The sequence below is a fragment of the Pleurodeles waltl genome, unplaced genomic scaffold (genome assembly GCF_031143425.1).
Source record: "Pleurodeles waltl isolate 20211129_DDA unplaced genomic scaffold, aPleWal1.hap1.20221129 scaffold_37, whole genome shotgun sequence".
In the NCBI taxonomy this organism is placed as follows: domain Eukaryota; kingdom Metazoa; phylum Chordata; class Amphibia; order Caudata; family Salamandridae; genus Pleurodeles; species Pleurodeles waltl.
The window spans coordinates 5,701,528-5,727,324 of NW_027150076.1; the positions used below are offsets into that span (position 1 = coordinate 5,701,528).

Genomic DNA, 25,797 nt, shown 5'->3' on the forward strand with positions numbered 1-25,797 from the left:
AAATGTTGTTAATTTCTCTACTTTGATTCGTCCCCTTCTAAACTATCCTGTGCCAATGTCAATCCACAGAAAAATAAAACTCCATTGTTGTATGCCCCATCTTTAAGTGTATATAAATGGTGGTTTGTGTATTTGTTTTAAGAGCACGTCTGTTAGATAACATGAGGATGTCACCCTGCACCCACAGACATACCTGTCATACAGCCTGAATTGCAACAGAACCGAGAGAATGAAAACATGGAGCTTAACCTACATAAGGAGGCAGAGACAGAGGCGGTCATTACAACATAGGTGGTAAAAGCCGCTTACCGCCATGCAGAAGACCGCCAACACACCGCCGCGGCTGCGGAATTCCACCACACCTATTATGACCCACATCTCGGAACCCGGCAAAATTCAGACACCCACACAAGTCAGCCACACCAAAGGTCAGTGATAAACTTGCAAAAACAAAAACCTCCACCGTCACGCCAACAGAAATACGCCCACACTATCACGACACACGGATCCACGCGGCGGTCTTTCAACCACGGTATTCCATTGGCGGTACACACCGCTGCGCTCAAAATACACAAACTCTTACAAAACACAGCCACATTGGACAATTCAAAATACACACACCTGATTCACATACACACACCACTCCCACACACCCAATGCAATATAAAACACACACCCACATCACCCACAAACCCCTATGACAAAAATTGAGAACGAAGCACAGAGAGAGACACCACCAGCAAGTACAACAGCATCCACAGGCACATAACACCATCACCCACACAACTTCCACGCACCTCACACAACACACCACTACATATCACCACACTTCTCACCACACACACCACCCCACACATCACCTACACCACCCCATGGCACGGCAAAGACACCCCAGGTACTCAGAGGAGGAGCTCAGGGTCATGGTGGAGGAAATCGTCCGGGTCGAGCCACAGCTATTTGGATCACAGGTGCAGCACACCTCAATTGCAAGGAAGCTGGAGCTATGGCGAAGAATAGTGGACAGGGTCAACGCAGTGGGACAACACCCAAGAAATCGGGAGGACATCAGGAAAAGGTGGAACGACCTACGGGGGAAGGTGCGTTCCGTGGTCTCAAGATACCACCTTGAGGTTCAGCGGACTGGCGGCGGACCACCACCTCCTCACCCACAACTAACAACATGGGAGGAGCAGGTCTTGGCGATTCTGCATCCTGAGGGCCACGCAGGAGTAGGTGGAGGAATGGACTCTGGTAAGTCAAATCTTAACTATTACATCCCCCACCCACCTGCATGCCATCACATACCCCCACCCTCACCCTCACCCCTATCACTCCAACTCCTCACAAATGTACCAATATCACAAACCACACATCCCAACACCAAGCCCTGCATGCAACAACAAAGCATGGACACCCATCACCAAAGCATGCACACTGCACATACCCATACACCCCCCTAAACCATCATCACACAAGCTCCCACACAGGAATGCCAGCACTGGGGTACACGGTCACCCACCCATTGCACACCATGCCACACATAGATGCAATAATCATCCACTGAGTGCCCAAGGACCAAGACAGGACAGTGCCCAGCAACCAATGACTGCCCCAGGACACATAGAGGTCACTGCCCACTAACCACTAAGTTCCCAAAGACACTGCCCAGTAACCACTGACTGCCCCAGGGAGCTGCCCAATAACCAGTGAGTGCCCTAAGACCCACACAGGACTCTGCCCAGTAGCCACTGACTGCCTGAGAACTCAGACAGGCTATTGCCCAGTAACCACTGAGTGCTCCAGGACATTGCCCAGTAACCACTGAGTGCCCAAGAACTCGAACAGGACACTGTCCAGTAACCACTGAGTGATCGAAGACACTGCCCAGTAACCACTGAGTGCGGCAAGACATGGAAAGGACACTTCCCATTAACCACTGAGTGCCCCAGGACACTGCCTAGTAACCACTTTCCACCCCTGCAGGACCACTACCCAACTTCACCAGACAGGAGGGTCCAGACATGTCCACTCCACCCACAGAAGAGGCCCACAGTGATGACAGCACCTCTGTCCAACTGGATCTAGATGACCAGCCCGGACCATCGGGGGCCTCGGGACAGTCGGTTCCCCTCACACAGGCACAGGTCACCACAGACCTTCCCCCCTCTGGAAACACCAGAACAGCACCCACCCTGTGGGCCCATACCTCCGTCCCCAGGACACGTCAATCAGCTGTGTGTCCACCACTACAGGGAACCCAGAATAACCCACCACCCCAACAACAACTGGGACCTGGGGCAGTGGCAGTGGGCACACAGTCCAGGGGACGGAGGCCCAGGAACATAGGGGAACTGGGAGGGCTGCCGTGCGACAGGGGGCGGACAGGCCAAGGGAACCCACTCTCCATGAGGCCCTCTCCTCCATCATGGGAGCATACCACCACTCCCAGGAGACGATGGCAACGGTACTGGCCAAGTTTCAGGAGACCCAGAGCATGCATGAGGAACAGTATATGGGCATCAGGGAGGAACTCAGAACCATCAGCTCCACCCTGGGCACCATCGTAGGGTTACTGAAGGAACTACTTAACACCAGGAGGGACACTGTGGCACTCCAAGGGGCCCCTGACACTAGCATGGACGATGAACTGCCCACCACCTCCGCCGGTGCTAGTGGACAGGACGCCCCGCCACAGGACCACCACACTAGAGGGAGAACCACCCCGTAAACGGTCCCTGAGATCCAGGAACAAGACAGAGCACGATGCCAAGACCCCCGCCAAGAAATGAGACCACCCTGATTGTCATCCCACTGTCCCACTTTGTCACCCTGTCCATAATTAAACTGCCCCAGCTCCACTTCCTATGCCCATACGGGCAATGCACCTGTGAGACTAATAGACTGGACTCTGCCATGGACACTCCTCCGCCATCACCCCTCACCATTTAACCTCCCCCTCCAATATTTTGCATTTAAATAAACACACCTAAAGCACAAAATAATCTGGAGTCTGTCTGTGATTTCGAAATAGTGTATTTCCAATTACAGTGACCAAATGTTCTTGAAATAGTAATGTCAACATACCTATGTCACACAGCTCTAGTCCATGAGGAATCTAAGCAGATGACACACGTTGGGACCCACATCTGTGAAACGGTAAGGGAAAGTGACAACTCAGTGACCATACACTGGCTGAAAACGACAGACAGTAGAGAGGTAGTAGTGTAAAAGTACATGTAGTAGGCAGGAATGTATGCTCACCTGTGTTTCACTGGAAATATTGCTGGATCACTGAGTCCCTGTTCTGCATGTCTTCTTCCTCTGCTTCATCCTCATCACTGTCCACAGGCTCCACAGCTGCCACAACACCGCCATCTGGACCATCCTCCTGCAAAAAAGGCACCTGTCGTCGCATAGCCAAGTTGTGAAGCATACAGCAGGCCACGATGATCTGGCACACCTTTGGTGAGTAGAATAGGGATCCACCTGTCCGCTCGATCACCCTCCTAGTTCACCCATGGGCCTGATTGTAGCGTTCCTCTGCCCTGGTCCTGGGATTCCTCACTGGGGTCAGTAGCCATGACAGGTTGGGGTACCCAGAGTCACCTGCAAATGGAGAGGGACAACTGTTAGACACACACTCACCTGTAGGTATAACCCCAGACAACCATTCCCACTGTCTTGCTTCCAGGGGCTCACCTAATAGCCACACACAGTGCCTCTGGAGTTGACCCATCACATAAGGGATGCTGCTATTACGCAGGATGTAGGCGTCATGCACTGAGCCAGGTAACATGGCATTCACATGGGAGATGTACTGGTCTGCCAAACATAGCATGGACGATGAACTGCCCACCACCTCCGCCGGTGCTAGTGGACAGGACGCCCCGCCACAGGACCACCACACTAGAGGGAGAACCACCCCGTAAACGGTCCCTGAGATCCAGGAACAAGACAGAGCACGATGCCAAGACCCCCGCCAAGAAATGAGACCACCCTGATTGTCATCCCACTGTCCCACTTTGTCACCCTGTCCATAATTAAACTGCCCCAGCTCCACTTCCTATGCCCATACGGGCAATGCACCTGTGAGACTAATAGACTGGACTCTGCCATGGACACTCCTCCGCCATCACCCCTCACCATTTAACCTCCCCCTCCAATATTTTGCATTTAAATAAACACACCTAAAGCACAAAATAATCTGGAGTCTGTCTGTGATTTCGAAATAGTGTATTTCCAATTACAGTGACCAAATGTTCTTGAAATAGTAATGTCAACATACCTATGTCACACAGCTCTAGTCCATGAGGAATCTAAGCAGATGACACACGTTGGGACCCACATCTGTGAAACGGTAAGGGAAAGTGACAACTCAGTGACCATACACTGGCTGAAAACGACAGACAGTAGAGAGGTAGTAGTGCAAAAGTACATGTAGTAGGCAGGAATGTATGCTCACCTGTGTTTCACTGGAAATATTGCTGGATCACTGAGTCCCTGTTCTGCATGTCTTCTTCCTCTGCTTCATCCTCATCACTGTCCACAGGCTCCACAGCTGCCACAACACCGCCATCTGGACCATCCTCCTGCAAAAAAGGCACCTGTCATCGCAAAGCCAAGTTGTGAAGCATACAGCAGGCCACGATGATCTGGCACACCTTTGGTGAGTAGAATAGGGATCCACCTGTCCGCTCGATCACCCTCCTAGTTCACCCATGGGCCTCATTGTAGCGTTCCTCTGCCCTGGTCCTGGGATTCCTCACTGGGGTCAGTAGCCATGACAGGTTGGGGTACCCAGAGTCACCTGCAAATGGCGAGGGACAACTGTTAGACACACACTCACCTGTAGGTATAACCCCAGACAACCATTCCCACTGTCTTGCTTCCAGGGGCTCACCTAATAGCCACACACAGTGCCTCTGGAGTTGACCCATCACATAAGGGATGCTGCTATTACGCAGGATGTAGGCGTCATGAACTGAGCCAGGTAACATGGCATTCACATGGGAGATGTGACTGGTCTGCCAAACATACCATCTGTACATTCATCGAATGATAACTCTTCCGGTTTCTGTACACCTGTTCACTCCTGTGGGGGGGACCAAAGTCACATGGGTCCCATCAATGGCACCTATGATGTTGGGGATATGTCCAAGGGCATAGAAGTCACCTTTCACTGTAGGCAAATCCTCCACCTGAGGGAAAACGATGTAACTCCGCATGTGTTTCAGCAGGGCAGACAACACTCTGGACAATACGTTGGAAAACACAGGCTGGGACATCCCTGATGCCATGGCCACAGTTGTTTGAAAAGACCCACTTGCAAGGAAATGGAGCACTGATAGCATCTGCACTTGAGGGGGGATTCCTGTGGGATGGTGGATTGCTGTCATCAGGTCTGGCTCCAACTGGGTACACAGTTCCTGGATTGTGGCACGGTCAAACCTGTAGGTGATTATCAAATGTCTTTCCTCCATTGTCGACAGGTCCACCAGCGGTCGGTACACCGGAGGATGCCGCCATCTCCTCACATGTCCCAGCGGACGGTGCCTATGAAGGACAACAGCGACCACAGAGTCAAACAACTCAGAGGTACGCACCCACAGTTTACACAGAACACCAATCATACACAAAAGGTGGCCTGTATGTGTTTTGAGACTAGGCCTAGGTATGTGTGACGCAGTTGGAAATTAAGCCATGTGGGCCCCTGAAATGGCGGCTGCCTGACCTCTAAAGTGGGACAATGGGATGTGAGGTAACTGCGCTGGTGTTGTACACCGTCGCGGTAAGCCGTCGGAGACCGCGGCGCAATGCTGCATTGGTTAACATTGGACCCTATGGGTCCCAGGAGCCAATGACGATGTACGCCGGCGGGGATGGTACGCACTGCCGCGGACGTGACGGCCATTTTCTATCTGTTCAATCACTCGATACCTGATCTTCGACAGGAGAGGATCTACACTGCAAGTGCTGCTGTGACCTCAGTCTGGAAGAGACAATGGCACTCCCAAACACCCTCCAGCTACCCGTCCCAGTGTGTCCAAAAAAACTTTCCTGTCCAGCCTTGACCTTTTTCCCACACCTCCCCCACCCCGTCCATCTCATAGGTCCCAAACTAGCACCTCGGCCACAACATCTCCGGGATCAGTGGTGCCTGTAGTCACAGGTATGTGGAGTGCACCGGCCACCAGGACAGCCAGTGTGGCACGGAGCCACAGCACAGCCAGTCCCCCCCCTGTGAAGCATCAGAAGTTGGCCAGTGCCCAGTAGGAAAAGGGGGAAGACTCCAGCCACCAAAGCCGCTCCCAAGGGTCCCGGTGGGAGTGTGGACTCAGCTGTGACACCTCCCAAGGTGGGGAAGGGCCACAAGAAACCCGGCAAGTCTGGGAAGAGCAGCACGGCGGAGAAGACCGCCATCATCACCGCTGCCCAGGAGGGCCCCGCCAGCCCATCCCAGCTGCCCAAAAGGCCACCGCCAGCCCCATCTTAGCTGCCCAGGAGGCCACCGCCAGCCCCATCCCCGCTGCCCAGGAGGGCCCCGCCAGCCCATCCCAGCTGCCCAAAAGGCCACCGCCAGCCCCATCTTAGCTGCCCAGGAGGCCACTGCCAGCCCCAGCCCAGCTGCTCAGGAGGGCCCCACCAGCCCCATCCCAGCTACCCAGGAGGGCCCCGCCAGCCCCAGCCCAGCTGCCCAGAAGGGCTCCGCCAGCCCCGGCCAAGCTGCCCAGGAGGGGCCCACCAACACAAGCCCAGCTGCCCAGGAGGGCCCCGCCAGCCCCATCCCCGCTGCCCAGGAGGGCCCCGCCAGCCCATCCCAGCTGCCCAAAAGGCCACCGCCAGCCCCATCTTAGCTGCCCAGGAGGCCACTGCCAGCCCCAGCCCAGCTGCTCAGGAGGGCCCCACCAGCCCCATCCCAGCTACCCAGGAGGGCCCCGCCAGCCCCAGCCCAGCTGCCCAGAAGGGCTCCGCCAGCCCCGGCCAAGCTGCCCAGGAGGGGCCCACCAACACAAGCCCAGCTGCCCAGGAGGGCCCCGCCAGCCCCAGCCCAGCTGCCCAGGAGGGCCCCGCCAGCCCAGCTGCCCAGGAGGGCCCTGCCAGCACAAGCCCAGCTGCCCAGGAGGGCCCCGCCAGCCCCAGCCCAGCTGCCCGGGAGGCCACCGCCAGCACAAGCCCTGCTGGGCCATGAAGGACTGCCAGCACAAGCCCCGCTGGGACTGCCAGCACAAGCTCCGCTGGGCCATGAAGGACCGCCAACTCAAGCACTGCTGAACAGCGTACCGTCAAATCAAGGACCGCTGAACAGGGCACCGCCAAATCAAGCACCGATGAACAGGGCACCGCCAACTCAAGCACTGCTGAACAGGGCACCGCCAACTCAAGCACCACCAAACAGGGCACCGCCAACTCAAGCACCGCTGAACAGGGCACCGCCAACTCAAGCACCGCCGAACAGGGGACCGCCAACTCAAGCACCACCGAACAGGGCACCGCCAACTCAAGCACCGCTAAACAGGGCACCGCCAAATCAAGCACCGCTAGCCCATGTGCGGCAGGGGCACTGATGCAACTGGGACCGTCACGGGGTGAGCGATGCACTCTGGGCACCAGTCCCCCTCCAGAACCAGTGGAGAGATCAATCCACTACCTCTGTCCTTCACAGGATGAAGCACTCTTCCAGAACCAGTGGAGACATCCATCCACTACCTCTGTCCTTCACAGGATGAAGCACTCTGGGCACCAGTCCCCCTCCAGAACCAGTGGAGACATCCATCCACTACCTCTGTCCTTCACAGGATGAAGCACTCTGGGCACCAGTCCCCCTCCAGAACCAGTGGAGACTGTTATCCACTTGAGAGACTGTGGCTGTGCACTCCCCAGGATTGAACAGTGGGCAAACCACCCACTTGGGAGACTTGAGAGACTGTGGCTTTGCACTCCCCAGGATTAAACAGTGGGCAAACCACCCACTGGAGAGACTTGAGAAACTGTGGCTTTGCACTTCCCAGGATTGAACAATGGGCAAACCACCCACTGGAGAGACTTGAGAGACTGTGGCCTTGCACTCCCCAGGATTAAACAGTGGGCAAACCACCCACTTGGGAGACTTGAGAGACTGTGGCTTTGCACTCCCCAGGATTGAACAGTGGGCAAACCACCCACTGTAGAGACTTGAGAGACTGTGGCTTTGTACTCCCCAGGATTGAACAGTGGGCATTGAGCCCCCTCGTCGATCTGGCGTCGTGCACTCTTCCGGCTGAGGTGCCCCCCCTTCCCTTCCCCCTGAGGTGCCTGTTGTATTTCTATCTGATGCCCCTGCAGTGTTCTCTCTGTTTTGATCTGGTATCGAGTGTGGGCCATGCCCATGCATTTTGGGCCCAGTGGTCCACGGACTATAAATGGTGCAATACCTGGACTTGTATTATTGGTGTATATATTTGTTTATAGTGTATATATATTTTATAGTACTGTATTTTAATAGATTACAATGGTTACAATAATTTCCTTTGGGGAGGTGTAACTATAATGTATAGATATGTATTAGTGTGTGTGTTGTAGTGGGTGAGGGTGGGGGTGTTGCGTGTGTCCCTGTATTTTGCCTCCCCCACCCCTGTGTCGTAGGTGCAGTACTCACCGCGGTCTTTGCCGCTGGCGTTCGTGCTCCTGGTAGAGGAGCAGGAAGACTATCACAGGTAGAATTTGGAGTTCCGGGTCCATGGTGTCCTTGTGGGGTGTGTAGAGGTGAGCGTTTTCCCTTCGAAATTCCTGTTTCCGCCGTGTTTTTATCCGCGGTGAATCCACCCCAGAAAAGGTGGCGGATTGGCCTGTCATAATAGTGTGGGCGGTACATTGTCTTCCGCCTGTCTGTTGGCGGTGACCGCCGCACTGTTTGTTTGTACCGCCGTGGCTGTCGGAGTGTTAAAATGGCTGTCTTTGTTGGCGGTTTCCGCGACGGTCGTAAATGCTAATTTTTTACCGCCGGCTGTTGGCGGTCTTACCTCCGCTTTAACACCGCCTGCCAGGGTTGTAATGAGGGCCTGAGTCTCCTGGGCAAAACCTTTGCACTAAGCTTTTCTGCTGCGTGAGACTGCTTCCAGTTATCTGCACCTGTGCCTCATCCTTGGCTTCTTCGTATACTATAGGGAACATGCAGAGACAGAAAATTCATGCAGGAAGAGGAACAGAGCTAAAGAAGGGGGTGCGGTGCTTCACTATTAGAGTCAACTGATTACAGCCATGTACTACTATCTCATTGAGTTGTGTAATAGTTTGTTTTACTGTGAGACTAAAGCACTTCCTTCGGACATTATGTGCCCCTCCTAATACTACCCACCAAAATACCTCCGAGAAGCCTGTGACAGCTCAGCCTCACTGGCCTGAGAGTTAAGTGTGGTAAGGGTTGTACTTGGCTCAGTGTTCACAACCAAAGTAAGATGTATTCTAGGACACCACTGGTAAATGACCTCACCCACCACAGATAGGCCTAGAAAACCCTTTCTGCCGATTAGCCCCTGAATTAAATCTGTCAGTTAGTGTCAAGTGGTGGAATATCTGAACGTTCCATCTCCAGCTGTTCTGAACAGAACATTAAGTTCAACCGAAGCACCTGACAACCTTCAAATACAGTAGTAGACACAGGTTACATAGGAATATACCTTGACTCCTGGCCCTTAGATCAGAGACGGTGGATAAAGGATATGTGTTTAGCGGGAGGATGGAGGACTCTTAGAGACAAGGAAGGGGGATCATTGCAAGTTTTATGGAGGACCACGTAGATAAACTGGTTTATAGGGAGGAAACTGAGTTGGATTAAGAGGAAGGTGGTTGACACAAACCCCTGGAGGAAGGGGCCTGATGTCAGACCTTAGCACAGGCCTTCCACAGACTCACGCCAAATGTGTCCCCACATCTAGTATCCATGATTTCCTCAAGACGTTCGCTCTCTTCCCTCAGATTTCAAGGGTACCTCTGTCATCGACTCAAGGTGTTATTATCTAGGGTGGGTTAAGCCTGAGTGAGTCCCAGAACATGCAATCTGCTCTCCAGAAGAAAAGAAGGAGGCAGAAGAAACATGAGGAATAGATTCAAGAAAAAAGAAATGAGGAGAGGGAAGAAGAGGGAACGGGGGGGGGAAATGATAGCCTTATGGAAGGAAGGCTCAGAATGTCAGCTGAGACAGCTACAGCTGGGAAAGAAGATTCCACCTCCATGTCAGAAGACGTTTGTGCAAAGGCTTCAAACGAGATTATGCACACGTATGTGCAGGGACAGGATATTTTGGAAAGGCTTGTAAGCTTTGAGATTGCTTGTATGGCTCAGGCTTCGAATGGTATGTCTAAGGGAGGCACCGTAATGAGTGAGTTGCCCATAGAGGGTACAGCAGTCACTGGGTGAATGCCAGTGGCAGAGCAGATGAACTGTGAGTGAATGAAGGAAGCTCTAATCAGACTGCCTGGGCTAAAGCCAGCAGAGTACCCTTAGAGGAACTCAAGTGAGTGACTGGCGTTCCATGAAACAAATTCATTACCTGAAATGAGTGGGTGAGAGGGATGGGGCGGGGAGGATTTTTATGCCCTTAACCAATAGATGGTGACAGAGTGACTCAAGAAGGAGTGCTCTACCCTACTTAGGTGACATCTGTCAGACATGACAGTTAATGATCCAGAGAAGATCCAGTGCTGACTCACAGTTGTACTAGCTGGGCTGGAGCAGACTGTCTTCAAACCAAAAGGAGGGCAGAATTCTCAACAGAGGTTTTACCCCAGAGGTTAAGGTCCAGGGCAAATTCCAAAGGACCAAGGGAGGACACAGGCAAAAAGGGAATTGGGTTCCAAGTCAGGACACACAAGGACAAGAAAAGTCTTCCAAGCTCACAGTGATTACTTGCTACAAGGGTAACATAATGGACTTCACGTAAGGGACTGTACCAGCTGCACTTGTGATAGCAAGTGTGTTGGCTATGGGTGAAGGGGACCCAAGAGGTACATGTTGCACTTACTCTAGTAGCTATAGACATTTGGGAGTGGCGTATCCATCCAAAAAGTACAGGGTATATGTTGGAAGCTAATATCAACAGGAGGAATATCCGTGCCCTGAAAGGTACTACGGTTTAGAGGAAGATTCTCAAGCCCAAGGAGATTCTCCCAAGAGCCAGTGGCAAAGGCTAGCTAACTCATGTGGATGACATAGAGAAAACGGTGACCCGAGTTTAGTTTGAAATGAATGACAAGCCAATCATGACCTACTGAGGGATGAAGCAAGGTGCTGAATGTCCCTTGGGCAATGGTTAGATTATCCCTACTTTAGTACCAGGGCCAGAAGCTGACAGGGTTTGGACCACATCAGGTGTGTTGACCAGAGCACAGGTTGCATGTACATCTAAGGAAGCGACAGGGACCAACCCTTAGTTGGAAGGACCAGAGAAAGGCAGTGAATGAATCAGAAGAGACTCTGAGAAATCACAGATTGTGGTGTCCATCATCCCTGCTCCAGAAGGAGAGGAGGATGAGAAATCCTAAGCAGACCTGGGGCCATAATATACATCCTGGCCCAGGGGCACAAAGTGCGTATGTTCCTTCTTGGTCCTCATCCTCCCCTCCCGGGGCACAATGGTATTACAGAAGGGACCACAGGCAGTTGTGTAATACTGATAGCACTGGCGCATGTCTAGTGCCTGTGCTATCAGGAGAGGGCATTCCCTCATTTGCATGGGTGCATGGCACCATACAAATGAGGGAATCTATTTGCTTCTCCGCAAAGGAGCAGACATTGAGGCAAACATGCCCTTGGGAGGGGCACTGAAAGTATGACACAAAAAGGTGGTGCACTCTCAGTGTGCACCCCGAGGGCAGCCCTCTCAAGGGAAGAACGGGGGTCTCCTGGACAGCTCAGACACCCCCCTGCAGGCACGTGTACTCACTCACTGACCCGCCTGCAAAGGGATTTCTAATCCCGCTTCAAAGTGCAGGAGAAACACGGAGAAGCTCTGAAGCAGCTGCTCCATATTTCACTTGAATGTGCTGCCCCGGGCCATCTTCACTCATGGTACCCTGAGAGCAGCACATTCATCATAAAAGGTTGCATTTTCCCAGTTTGCACATGGTGCACCATTGTGCAAACAGGGAAATATGCCCTATTCGTAATATGGGCTCAGGTGTTTGAGTCTGGGTCAGGGTCGGAGTTGCAAGAGTTGTCAGCTGCTAGAGAACTCACCTGAGAGAAATTCCGCTAGACACAAGCTGAATGCCTTACACTGGTGGGACTTCGGAAAGTAACCCAGCAATGAGTCAGCAAAGGAGAGGCTGAAGGCATAGGCACTCATTACAACCCTGGCGGTCAAAGACCGCCAGGGCTGTTTCAACGGAAGCACCGCCAACAGGCTGGCAGTACTTCACATGGGATTACGACCGCGGCGGAAGCACCGCGGTCGCACTGCCGGGACCGGCGGTTTCCCGCCACATTGGCCCCGGCGGTTGTAATCCCCCAGGACAGGGCTGCCCAGGGGATTACGAGCCATGTGAACCGCCATGAAAAGGCTGGCGGAAAGGGGAGTCGCAGGCCTCCTGCCATGGCCCCATGGAGCTATGCAGACAGTGAAAAGCGCGACTGGTGCAACTGCACCCGTCACACCGCCGCAACACCGTCGCAACACCGCTGGCTCCATTTGGAGCCGGCTCCCGTGTTGTGGCCGAGATCCCCGCTGGGTCGGCGGGTGGAAACTAGGTGGCAGCGCGGCGGATTCAACTTGGCGGGCGGCGCTTGCCATCCGCCAAAGTTGAAATGAGGGCCATAATGTTGACCGGAGAATGGACCACTTTACTATAAGCCTGTGAATTGCTGGGTCGGGTTAGAGGCTGTAAACCAATTATTGCACAGAGACCCTTAGCAGGATACTTGTTATTTAGGAAGAGTCAGGATAAGTTGGACTCTTTGTTCTACTGGTTGGGGATATACAGAGATACATAGAGATTCTGTAGAAACTGTCCTACTTGCCAACTGAGAGGAACGTCACAAGGTAAGACCGGGGACTATTGATGCCAATGTCAGGTAAGAGGCATACCATCTGAGTGAGTGTGCACTGACATTGTTAGCTCATTTGATTCCCCCCTCGACCGTGTATCCAGAGGCGGTACCTCTGAGGAGCACGACTGCAAAGATAGTTGTATGACACTCCTTGAGATCTTATCAAGCAATGGATTTCTTAAAATAGTCATTTCTGTCAAAATATTTATTTTTAAATGAGAAAGGTGTAGAAGCCAGCTGGCATGACCTAGCACTTCCCCACAGCATACGGCTGGCAAACCAGTGGGTTGGAGGAACGGTCTAACAAGACACTGAGAAGAGCTTGATGGAAACTCTACAGAGAACCTCAGCAGGAAGTGGGGTTTTCTGTTGTCATGACTCTTCCTTGTTTGCAGAAAGATTCTGCAGAAAGGAGTAGGGTTCAGTCTCTTTAACCTCTGTTTGGACACCCAGTGCGAGGCCCACTCACCTCAGTGAGAGAAGTATGGAATAGAACTTCAGAGAAGGATGCAGAGAACTAAAAGACTGGCCTCAGGAAGTTCATGGCATACACAGGTCGGGTGAAGAAAGCCTTTGGCAATCCAAAAGCTGATGACTGGTATGACAAGAAAGCAATACTGAGGGGACTCCAGGAGGGTCAGGAGGTGTTGGTGTTGCATTCCATTTGACCAAGAGATTTGGGGCACACACAGTGCAGGCCATATAAGGTAGTACAAGGGACAAAAGCGTGTAATATGTGACATGATTTAAGAGTGTCATGGTCTATAATGTTTAAGCACTAATCTGTTAGGATGTACAATCCATTGGTGATGAAACCGAACTACAGATGCTGGTTCCCTATGCCTCAGCTGGACTGCCTAGGCCCAAAGTTTTATTAACACTTGGGCCTGAGCTACTTTCTAGTAGGGAGAAGAGAACGGGATGTGAGAAAACAAAACAGAGAGATGACATCCTCAGTGTGTGCTTTCCAAATATTACTAGTCTCGATCTCAATGCAGTACGTCCATCTTTTAGTGCAGGCATCAACTGTGCTCTGAGATAAACAAAGTAATGAGGGAAATGTGACTACAACACTCCACTATATGTCTAAGTAAGAGTCTTGCACTTCTTAACTTTCCCTCTTTCACTAAGCTGTAATGCTGAACTCAGGGTCGTCTGGTCTTTGCTTCTCTGAGAAAAGGTAAGGCATATCAGTTATTAGAAAACAGCTACTTAATCATTTCTTGTTTATTCCTCCAATCTCATTTTCTTATTACCTGGAGTTCCAATCACTGGATTATTTTCATTAACAGTTTACTAACAGGAATTAGCTCCATTCCTTGAACGCCTGGATCTGTCAAACTTTTGGGAATTAACTTTTCTGATTCAAACAATTGTCTTGCACTTGTTAATTATGAACATGTTAAGCGCTGACCCCACACTTCACCCTTGATTTAATTTATCCTTACTTATTTTTTTCTAGGATCAGGATATTACAAAGGAAACAAAAACCTCTTCAATCAGTAGGAGGTCAGTGAGTCAAGAAAAAAAAAGTGCTGCACACACACTCGTTACCAATTTAATGTAGAGACTTCTGTTGGTGATTAATTTCTTTCTTATTGTTAGATTTTTTGGTGCTGCAAAGGAAGATTCTGTCAGGAATCTCCAGACAATACACCAACCTGCTGAGGATCAGAAGGCCATGAAAACATCTGCGTCAGAAAACTGGAACCAGCTGGATGCTGGTCTTAGAAAGAGTAATCAATAACAGACACAAATCCCTGGATGAGCAAAGATAAAACAGCCCGGTACACCCAACATGGTTGCCATTCTCGTACAAGTGGAATTCAAACGAGAATGCGGTCACTTGAATTTGCAGAGAGAAGATAAGCATAAACCAAGCACCAGTTCTACATGGCAGCACACTTCTTGGGTTCAATAAAATGATAACTGTGCAAGGACTGCCAGTGAAGGTAACTGGCTGAGTCCACTTTTGATTGGACTCCCAGGCCATCAATAATGTGACCAAGTCAATGCACATCCGGTTCCGAGAGATGATGAGCTAGTGGACAGGTTGGGCACTGCTTGCATCTCTGATCTGACCAGTGCCTGGTGGCAGATAAACGTAATACCTAGCACCATGGAGCAGAGGACCCTCTGTGTCAGAGGGGATGTGCTAGATTAGGGCCATATCCTTCACTCTCATAAATGCTCCTACCACATTTTGGCACATGATGAACCACTTTCTTTCAGTGCTGGAAGAGTTCTGCATGCCCTATATTGATGTTAAATCCTAAAAGGTGTTTTTCTGGATACAGGTGATGAAACTGACTTTCAAGGCTACCAATGTGAGTAGTGATCAAAACCGAAAAGAATCCTAGAATGGTTCCGGTGGGAACGAGTAAACCCAGGGCACTCAATTCCAGAGGTCTCCTACCCACACAATCTAGATGTGTGATGGATCTATGGTCACAATGTGAAGGTGAACATTATCAGTCCAAATGCACAGGCCTGAATGTCCTAGCCAAATGACTTGCAGTCTTGTCACTGCAACATAAATCAGCCTGCAACATGTCTCATGCAAGAGCCACACCTCCTAGAAAAGGACTGATTTAGGCCCAAACGTTTCCTCCATCAGTTTTTGTCTTCCTCTAAATCAGGGAGTTGCAATACTATTTGCTACATCCTTCTGCCGGGAAGCATGGAATAAAATATTAGAAGAAAAGAAGAGTGTGCTGGCCGTACCAATCAAACATCACTCCATGACCCAAAGATTGCCAACATTTACTCATCTACCTCTTCCTAAAGGAACTTTCTGCAACAAGTAGTGTCTGCGATACCACATCTATAGAATTATAGACGGCTAATAGTAAACTGCGGGGATGTTTTTCACTGAGTAGGTCTGAGTGACATCAAATAGACAATGAGAGCAAAGCTCAAGTTGTCGGTGATGTGAGTCGGCACCATTTACCAGTTCGAAGGATTTTATTTCAGCAACATGGAATATATCACCTATTTTAATGCACCTCGCCTCTCCCCACTGCCCGAAGACCTGTCTGTCCAGCCTCAAGCTGAACTCTGTGTTCCCACAGAGGGGTATAAATGGGGGTGAATGTTTAGCAAGCTGTAGCTGTTCTACCATTGCATCCTATATTTGTAGTGGTATCCCAGTTATGGGAGAATGAGTCAAGTCGTGGCCCTCCATTTTGGAATTTGCCACAAGTCTGATTCCGACCTCGGTCACTCTAACAGGAAATTCTATTGTGTTGCTTAATAACAGGCCTTATAACTTGGGATCCACAGGCCTCGCTTCCTCAGGGGCTGGTTGCAGCCCTAATTTGTATTTGCCTTTATAAAGCCTTTGTAGATATGGGGCAATGCCCCCATCTATGAAGAAGGCATTAATTACTGTGCTGCCCTATAAGGGAAAGATAGCATACAATGATCATCATAAAGATTTCTCATAGTATAGTAAGATGCAGGGCAGGTTGGCCAGATTATCTTTAGTGCAGTAAAAAGTAGCGCATGTTACGCAGATTTCTTATAGTGCAGCACGGCGCAGTGCAAGATCCACAATTTTCACACAGTGCAGTCAAAATCATTGCAGCAAGCACAGAGTTTTCGCAATATAATAAAAGCAGTTCAGTGTATACAGATTTCTCATAGCCCTGTACAATGCAGTGTATACAGACTCCTCACAGTGCTGTAAGATGCAGTGTAGTGCACAGATTCCTCATAGTGCAGTAAGATGCAGTGCAGTGCAGACTCTTCATAGTGCAGTAGGATGCAGTGCAGTGCTCAGATCCCTCTCAGTGCAGAAAGATGCAGTACAGTGCACAGATTCCTCACAGTGCACTAAGATGCAGTGTAGTGTGCACAGATTTGCAGTGAGGTGCAGTGCAGTGTGCCAGATTCCTCTCAGTGAAGTAAGATGCAGTGAAGCGCACAGATTCCTTATAGTGCAGTAAGATTCAGTGCACAGATTCCTCACAGTGCAGTAAGATGCAGTGCAGTGTGAACAAATTCACCATACTGAAGTAAGATGCAGTGCAGTGCACAGATTCCTCACAGTGAAGTAAGATGCAGTTCAATGCACAGACCGCTCAGTGCAGTAAGATGCAGTGCAGCGCACAGCTTCCTCACAGTGCAGTAAGATGCAGTGCAGTGTACAGATTCTTCATAGTGTGGCAAGATGCAGTGCAGTGGCACCGATTCCTCATATTGCAGTAAGATGCAGTGCAGTGCACAGATCCCTCACAGTGCAGTAAGATGCAGTGCACACATTCGTCACAATGTACAGTAAGATGCAGTGCAGATTCCTCACAGTGCAGTAAGATGCAGTGCAATGTGCACAGATCCCCTCTTTAACACAAATGATCACCACAAACACCCCCAGGGCCGGAAGGAAAGCCCCCAGAGGTCCCCGGATAGAAGAGCCCAGCTCAGCCCGGCTCCTGGCAGAGATTTCTCACAGTGCAGTAAGGTGCAGTGCAGTGCACAGATTCATCACAGTGCAGTAAGATGCAGTGCAGTGCAGAGATTTCTCACAGTGCAGTAAGATGCAGTGCAGTGCACAGATTCCTCACAGTGCAGTAAGATGCAGTGTAGAGATTCCTCACAGTGCAGTAAGGTGCAGTGCAGTGCACAGATCCCCTCTTTAACACAAATGATGACCGCAGACACCCCCAGGAGCGAAGGAAAGCCCCCCAGAGGTCCCCGGATAGAAGAGCCCAGCTCAGCCTGGCTCCATCCAGAGATTCTTCGTAGTGCAGTAAGATGCACTGCAGTGCACACATTACTCAGTGCAGTAAGATGCAGTGCACAGGTTCCTCACAGTGCAGTAAGATGCAGTGAAGTGCACAGATTGGTCACAGTGCAGTAAGATGCAGTGCACAAACACCTCACAGTGCAGTAAGATTCAGTGCACAGATTCCTCACAGTGCATTAAGATGCAGTGCACAGATCCCCTCTTTAACACAAATGATGACCACAAACACCCTCAGGCCCAGAAGGAAAGCCCCCCAGAGGTCCCCGGATAGAAGAGCCCAGCTCAGCCCGGCTCCTGGCAGAGATTTCCTCCAGGATTATTCAGTCTATTTCTACAAACACAGCAGAAGGTGCTGACAATCTCCTACCTGAGCAGGAACCTGTGCAGACATTTCCAGGCTCTCTCCTCCTCCTGTGGTGGGGGGGTGGGAGGGGCAGATTTGGGGTCTGGGGGGGGTCTGTGAGGGTCTGAAGATGAAGATAACTGCACAGACAGACAGGGGGTCCTTCCTCCCCTGCAGCAGGCTGGACACAGAGGGAGAGGCCGGAAGTGATGTCAGCATCCGCTGCTGGTGCTGTCTCTGCCGCCGCTGACCCGGAAGAGGAAACCCTTCTCCCTTTCAAACAATGTGCTCAGTGGATTTCATCAGCAGCCGAGGAGCGCCCTCCGGTGGCCGCTGACGGAACCTCCCTTCAGGCTCCAGCAGGGAATACAAATGACACCTTGTGTTTCTTTATTAAATATATGAAATTGTAGACAGCTGCTGCATTTAAACTGCACTTTGTACTCATTTTTATCGTTCGTGTGGGATATTATTTATATTTAATACAGCTGCTCATCTTCATACATCTCTGTGGCAGTTTGGCCCAAACTGACTTTGGCATGTGGCTTTAAGGACATAATTTGCTTCTTAAAGTTTTAAACCCGAGGCCTCTGTTCACCAGGATTTGTAACCAGAGACTTTATTTCTCTTTATTTATTGCATTGTCAATGTGAATTAACATAATGATTTTTAATTCATTGTTAGAATGTGTGAAAATGGAGGCAACTGCAACAATTAAACTGGACAGTTTTTTTCTAATTTTCCTTTAAGTTATATTTATTACGCTGTGTATCCCCAAACAACGCACCGAGGTTTTGGCCTGAAATAAGTTTTCATATCTGTGCTGTTTTGTTGACCCCTTCCATCCCTTCAAGGGTTCACTTATAAAACACAAACATATCTTCCAAGCTCTCAGGCTACTTATGTGTGACATTTTCATAATTTCAGTGTAATTAGGAGCAACATTCAACGACCATGAATGACACCTTCTCAAAAGCAAAATCAAGCAATGAAGACTAGGGAAACATAAAAATATCAGAACCCATCTGAGCAACGAGAAACTCTAAACTTTGTAAATTGCTGCAAATCATCAGAAATGGAAGTGCACTAACCTGGTGCCCTTGTAACCTGATCATACTGCAGACAGCGTCCCACTGCCATGTAGAGCTGTACTAACTACTTACGCGGCTGAGCTCTACTTTGTGCAGACAGTGTAATTGCTGCAACGTAGAGCTCTCAGCTGTAACCTTCACTCAAGGGGCTGAACTCATCTTTGTGCAGACTGCAATGCAGAGCTCTCAGCTGTAACTTCACTCAAAGGGCTGAACTCATCTTTGTGCAGACTGCAATGCAGAGGTATCAGCTGTAACTTTCACTCAAGGGGCTGAGCTCATCTTTGTGCAGACTGCAATGCAGAGGTATCAGCTGTAACTTTCACTCAAAGGGCTGAACTCATCTTTGTGCAGACTGCAATGCAGAGCTCTCAGCTGTAACTTTCACTCAAAGGGCTGAACTCATCTTTGTGCAGACTGCAATGCAGAGGTATCAGCTGTAACTTTCACTCAAAGGGCTGAACTCATCTTTGTGCAGACTGCAATGCAGAGCTCTCAGCTGTAACTTTAGTCTGAGTGAAGCGCTCCTAAAAAGTAAATTAGATTGGGGGGCCATGAGAAGAAGTGCTGAGAGTTACACTTATTCCGGTCTCCCCAGCACCGTCTCCGTCCGGTCCGGGCAGCGCCGCAGCCCAGGAAACTCTAATTCCCAGGCATTGATTCTTGGCTGCAGAGCGGGGTGGTCGGATCGCCTGCTGAGGCAAACACCCCACTCTCAAGTGGCGGCTGCGGTCTGGGTGTCGGTCACAGTTGTGAATGTATACTGAGGTGCGCATCGCCTTCACCACCTGCTTTTACCAATGCATATACCTTATGAAGGTGTGAATGGTAAGGGTATATAGGTGGTACTGGTGGTAGAGCATATGCACGGTAAAGGCACCGGTATGGTAAAGGCTATCAGCATCATTAGAGGGAACAGAGAGAACCTTATGTTTCCTCTTTACGACCTGCACCAGAAGAGCTCGCCGTGGTGGTGAGTGAGGGAAGGGGGCTACGGTTTTAGGGCCTGAGGTGGTGGGGGGATACGGATTTAGGGCTTGGGGTATGGTTTAGGGTGGGGAGTACGGCTTTAGGTTTGGGGGTGGGAGGCCCAGAGGAGGGTCGCGCTGGGGTTCGTTTTTAAGGCACAAGGCAGGGGTTGAGTATGTTTTAGAAGGGCTGGGGTCATGGGGATGGGTCGCGCCAGGGTCCGGTTTTAGGGCTCAGGGCTAGGGGCCAAGTATTTTTAGAAGGGCTAGGGGTCAAGAGGGGAGGGATCACGCTGGCATCTGATTTTAGGTCTCAGGCAGGGGATGGATACTTTTACAAAGGCTGGGGGCCAGGAGAGTCACACTAGGGTCTGGTTTTAGGGCTCAGGGTCGGGGTCAGGCAAAACCATTTCTGCGCATATGCCTTTAACATTCACAATTTTACAACAAAATTAGTTGTAAAGGCATGCATAGTAAAGGCATATATTCATTGAAAAAAATGTGTTAAAGGTTATGTGTGGTGGGGGCATTTGCGTTGTAACACATGGGTAGTAATGTCATGCATTGCAACAGAATGCATTGTTCCATCACACAACCGAGGAAAAAATACCAACTTTAGGTGATCTTTCTATTGTTTTGCACTGGCCAGAACATTAAAATACTGGTCATGCCTGTAAAAGGCCGGCCAGGTAATAACACTATCTCCTATAGCGTAAGACACTCCTTGTCCACACATCATCAATGAGCGAGTGCAGCATCGCATTGTCATGCAAGGTGCATGTGATGCCTCGGCAATGAGATCAGATCTGACAGCCACACACATCAGAGCCTTCAAGTCTCCCTCATTGCGAGTGACACTCACACATTTAGAGTCCGTGCTGAAGTCTCACTCACCCCAGCTGAGTCTTATGACTGGGAGACGGGGGCTAGAACGAGAACTCCACATGTGACTTTGCATTCACTTCTACTGTGTGCACAGGAGCTGCTCACAGCTAAAGAGGGAGATTTCGTAGAGTACAATAACTATTCAGAATACCCACTGTCCTACTTTTAAGTAGCGCCACCTATTCAATATTCCGCCTTGAATCCTACTCAGATTATACATTCAGTTTAATGTTCATTTGGATGTCGGTATTAGTGATTTGAATGTTACTTGTGTACTGATCAATTCTATAATTCCACTTATGTCTATTCCTCTGACATTATCAAATGGAAAGGCTATGTGACATCACTTCCTGTGAGGTTGTTAATTGGCTTATTAATTTTGGTTCCTAAGAATCTCAAAACCTTGAGCTCTCTGGGGCCCTTACCTGAGCTCACATCTGAAGCAAGAGGATGGCGCGTGGTTCTGCTCAGAGATTAAAATGTCAGGAAGCAGGGCAGATGCTGCTGTGATTCGCTCCTTCCAACCCATGCTATCAGCATTCAGACCAGAAGAGTACTATCTCTGCAAAAAGATATACAAATGTTTGTTTTCGATTTAATTATACTTCATGTCACCTTGTTCACCTTTACAATGGTCAGGAAGCTGAGGGCTCAGTCCCAATGGGGCACCATTTTAAACAATTTTTATATGTAGTTATTCATAAGTGACCACATGCCTGACTTTCTTCCAGGCAGCATTTAACTTTTCTTTCCTGTTTCAGTTATATTTTACAATCAAAGTCAAAGTCTTAAAATCAAAGTTATATTTTACAATCAAAGTGGCTGTTTCTAAGGCCGACTCCTTCAACCCCAGACAGGTGAAAACAAGCATTGGTGTTAGCGCGTCAGAACCTTGATAAGTAAACTTACAGGGAGACACGCGTTTAGGGTCAATAAACCTTTGGACCACGTTTGGAGACGTCCCAGTACGAAGTAATTTCTTTGCTTAATCATTTAACGGATCAATATAACAAATCAATAAAAGCAATCACTAATCAATAAACAATCAATAAGAATCGATAACTGAACACACTATGACCTTTCAGTCATGAATATCCACACCAGTTTAGTAAGTGTTAAGAGATGTATTTCCTATTCGTTACAACCTAATAGCATGTTTATTAGTCTCAATAGCAATAAGCACATTAAAACCATTATTATTTGGCTATCAGAAAACAACTTAATCAATGCATAGATTATGATCATTAGAACTTAGCACATCATTAAAATGAATCAACTTAGCAGAGTCTCACTAGTACATGGTTCAACAAAGCAAAAATTCATTCATTTGTCTATTTGCATCAGATATTAGTGAACACCTTAACTAACCTCGAATTAGCATTAGCATGTTGGGCTTCATGCAAAACATTTAGTAAACACGAATTTAGAAAAACATCTAAACTAAGGCCTCTATCAAAAGAGCAGTTGGTACCTAGAAAGAAAAGGCAAACAGACAAATTTACAATTTGCATCAGATAGTTACCAATCCAGTGGATCAGCAAGCAGCGCCAGTCTTCGTCCTCAGGACATCAGTTCATCGGCATCAGGCAAAGCAGGACAGGGCAAAGTCCCAAGATAGCATCGCTAAGAACAGATTACTTCCCTCTTATAGAGGAGAAGATAGAATCGGGCTAGATGGGCAGAGGATGATTCGCAAAGGGCAAACTAAACGAAGCATGATAGCTGGCAAAAGTCATTAGCAAAGAATAAGTGGCAATGGCAAAGTCTCTTTAGAAAAAGGACGAATAGCAAATGTCAAGTGGCAAAATGTCGAGAGAAGTGAATGAGCCTTCTCCTTGGGTCACGCCGTTAAATCAAAACAGTCTAACTGTTCCCTAATTCCTCATTGGGTAATTTTTGGTGCATTAGTATCTCCATCCAATCGCAAGGTAAGTCCCCTACTAGAATTTTCCTCAATTTGAAGTTCTCATGTCACTCATTGGTCCAGGATATTGACGTCTTCACCGTTTGGAATGTCAGGTGGGAAAAGTTACACTTTGCGCTCCATCAGTGTCTTCGTTGTCTTCTCCCTAGGAAGTTAACCTTGTGTCTGTTACGAATTACACTGTTGCATCCAGCAAGAACATCGCCTTGAGCAAGTCGGTTCTCATGAGAAAGAATTTACTACAGTTACACACACATAGCTTCTGGATTGCTTTGTGTCCTTCAGAAAAACAGCACGTTGCACGTTAAAAAAAGCAATTCAAATATGAGGCCAGGCAGCTAGGCCCACGCCCTTGTTAATTTACCCCATTTTAATTTATAAAGCAAACTCTTAGCATATAACCTTTCAAACATTAGTGCATAACATTTCATCATCAATAATTATTTTCATTAGTCTCCGTGTACATTGGTAGCCACTCCCCGTGGGCACATTTTAGACGTGTGCATTATTTCTTTATGTTAACACATTTCTATGCAGCTTCATCACACATTATATTTCAAGCTTCGTATTAATATTGCTTTTAAACCTACACACTCCAACACTGGTCACTTCACCAAAGGTGGTTGAACTCCTAATGTTCTTGCTGCTTGAGGCAAGTGCTGCTTTAACTCTCATGAAGTCCTGTTATGTCTGATCACCTTTTCTGCCACAAAAGAACAGGTTTTCCTTGGTGGTGGAATGTGAGGTTCATGGAAGAAGCTGTGCTACAGCGGAGGCAGGCTTGTCTGTACGACGTTCACTCTGGTTTATCCTCTTTTTTATTTCCTCTTTTCTACATGTACACAATGTTCATCGTCTCCATCATCACATGTTACATGTTCTCAACTATTGTCATGCGCTATTATTCCTCCACCACCACACGTTGCATGTTATTACCTACTGTTGCGCTGTCTTATCTCTCCATCATCACACTTTGCATGTTCTCCGCTATTGTCATGCTGTCTTATCTCTCCATCGTCACATGTTGCATGTTCACAATTATTGTCATGCTATCTTATCTCTCCATCATCACATGTTGCATGTTCTCACCCATTGTCTTATCTCTCCATCATCACATGTTACATGTTCTCACCCATTGTCATGCTGTCTTATCTCTCCATCATCACATTACATGTTCTCACCTATTGTCTTGCTGTCTTATCTCTCCATCATCACATTACATGTTCCCACCTATTGTCTTGCTGTCTTATCTCTCCATCATCACATGTTGCATGTTCTCACCCATTGTCATGCTGTCTTATCTCTCCATCATCACATTACATGTTCTCACCTATTGTCTTGCTGTCTTATCTCTCCATCATCACATGTTGCATGTTCTCACCCATTGTCATGCTGTCTTAGCTCTCCATCATCACATTACATGTTCTCACCTATTGTCTTGCTGTCTTATCTCTCCATCATCACATGTTGCATGTTCACACCCATTGTCATGCTGTCTTATCTCTCCATCATCACCAGTGGGGAGATGGGAAGAGCATGTGAAAAAGAGTGGGGAGGTGGGAAGAGTGTGTGAAAAAGAGTGGGGAGGTGGGAAGAGTGTGTGAAAAAGAGTGGGGAGATGGGAAGAGCGTGTGAAAAAGAGTGGGGAAGTGGGAAGAGTGTGTGAAAAAGAGTAGGGAGGTGGGAAGAGCGTGTGAAAAAGAGTGGGGAGATGGGAAGAGCGTGTGAAAAAGAGTTGGGAGGTGGGAAGAGTGTGTGAAAAAGAGTAGGGAGGTGGGAAGAGCGTGTGAAAAAGAGCGGGGAAGTGAGAAGAGTTTGTGAAAAAGAGTGGGGAGATGGGAAGAGCATGTGAAAAAGAGTGGGGAGGTGGGAAGAGTGTGTGAAAAAGAGTGGGGAGATGGGAAGAGCGTGTGAAAAAGAGTGGGGAGGTGGGAAGAGTGTGTGAAAAAGAGTGGGGAGGTGGGAAGAGTGTGTGAAAAAGAGTGGGGGAGGTGGGAAGAGCGTGTGAAAATGAGTGGGGACGTGGGAAGAGCGTGTGAAAAAGAGTGGGAAGAGCGAGAGGGGCCAGCACAGTAAAGAAGTGTGAGAAAAACCGAGCAACAAAAAGAGAAACAGGAATGGGGAGATGCATAAAGAGAATGTGAGCAAGGAAATGCAAGAAACAGGAAGAAAGGGACAATTACTGGGGGACTGCAGAGGAGGCTGGTGTCCCTGTAAATATCATTCCCAAGTTTCAAAGGGTTATTCAGCCCGGCTGGGAATGTGACCCTGTGAGCTGTGGGCAGGTGCCTGACTGTGTGTTCAATCCAGGCTCTAAACCATGTTTCACCATACACTGTCAGCCTCCAGATCCCTCATTACGAGTCACTTTTCTAGTACTATTTCCTCTTGAATGCCATATTTGTGTAGGTGTCAACTTTATAAGTGCAATGTCCTACCCTGATATTGTATGTAGCATGTGTAGGTGTCAGCTTTATGTGTGTAATGTCCTACCCTGATATTGTATGTAGCATGTGTAGGTATCAGCTTTATTTGTGTAGTGTCCTCTGAGAGAGGGTGTTACACCCTGTCCCTTTGGAAATAGGTGTTAAGGGCTGGGGAGGAGTAGCCTCCCCAAGCCTCTGGAAATGCTTTGAAGAGCACAGATGGTGCCCTCCTTGCATAAGCCAGTCTCCACCGGTTCAGGGATCCCCCAGCCCCTGCTCTGGCGCGAAACTGGACAAAGGAAAGGGGAGTGACTACTACCCTGTCCATCACCACCCCAGGGGTGGTGCCCAGAGCTCCTCCAGTGTGGCCCAGACCTCTCCCATCTTGAA

At 49.0% G+C, this 25,797-nt stretch overlaps 1 protein-coding gene across 1 annotated transcript in view; it reads right to left on the reverse strand.

Moving 5' to 3' along the window:
- LOC138276084 (zinc finger protein 850-like) overlaps positions 1–18,331 on the reverse strand; it is a 146,097-nt gene extending 127,766 nt beyond the window's left edge. Inside the window, exon 1 of the mRNA XM_069219144.1 lies at positions 18,138–18,331. The gene's annotated coding sequence lies outside the window, so the exon portion shown is untranslated. The remainder of the gene's footprint in view (positions 1–18,137) is intronic.
- Positions 18,332–25,797: the final 7,466 nt, after the last annotated feature.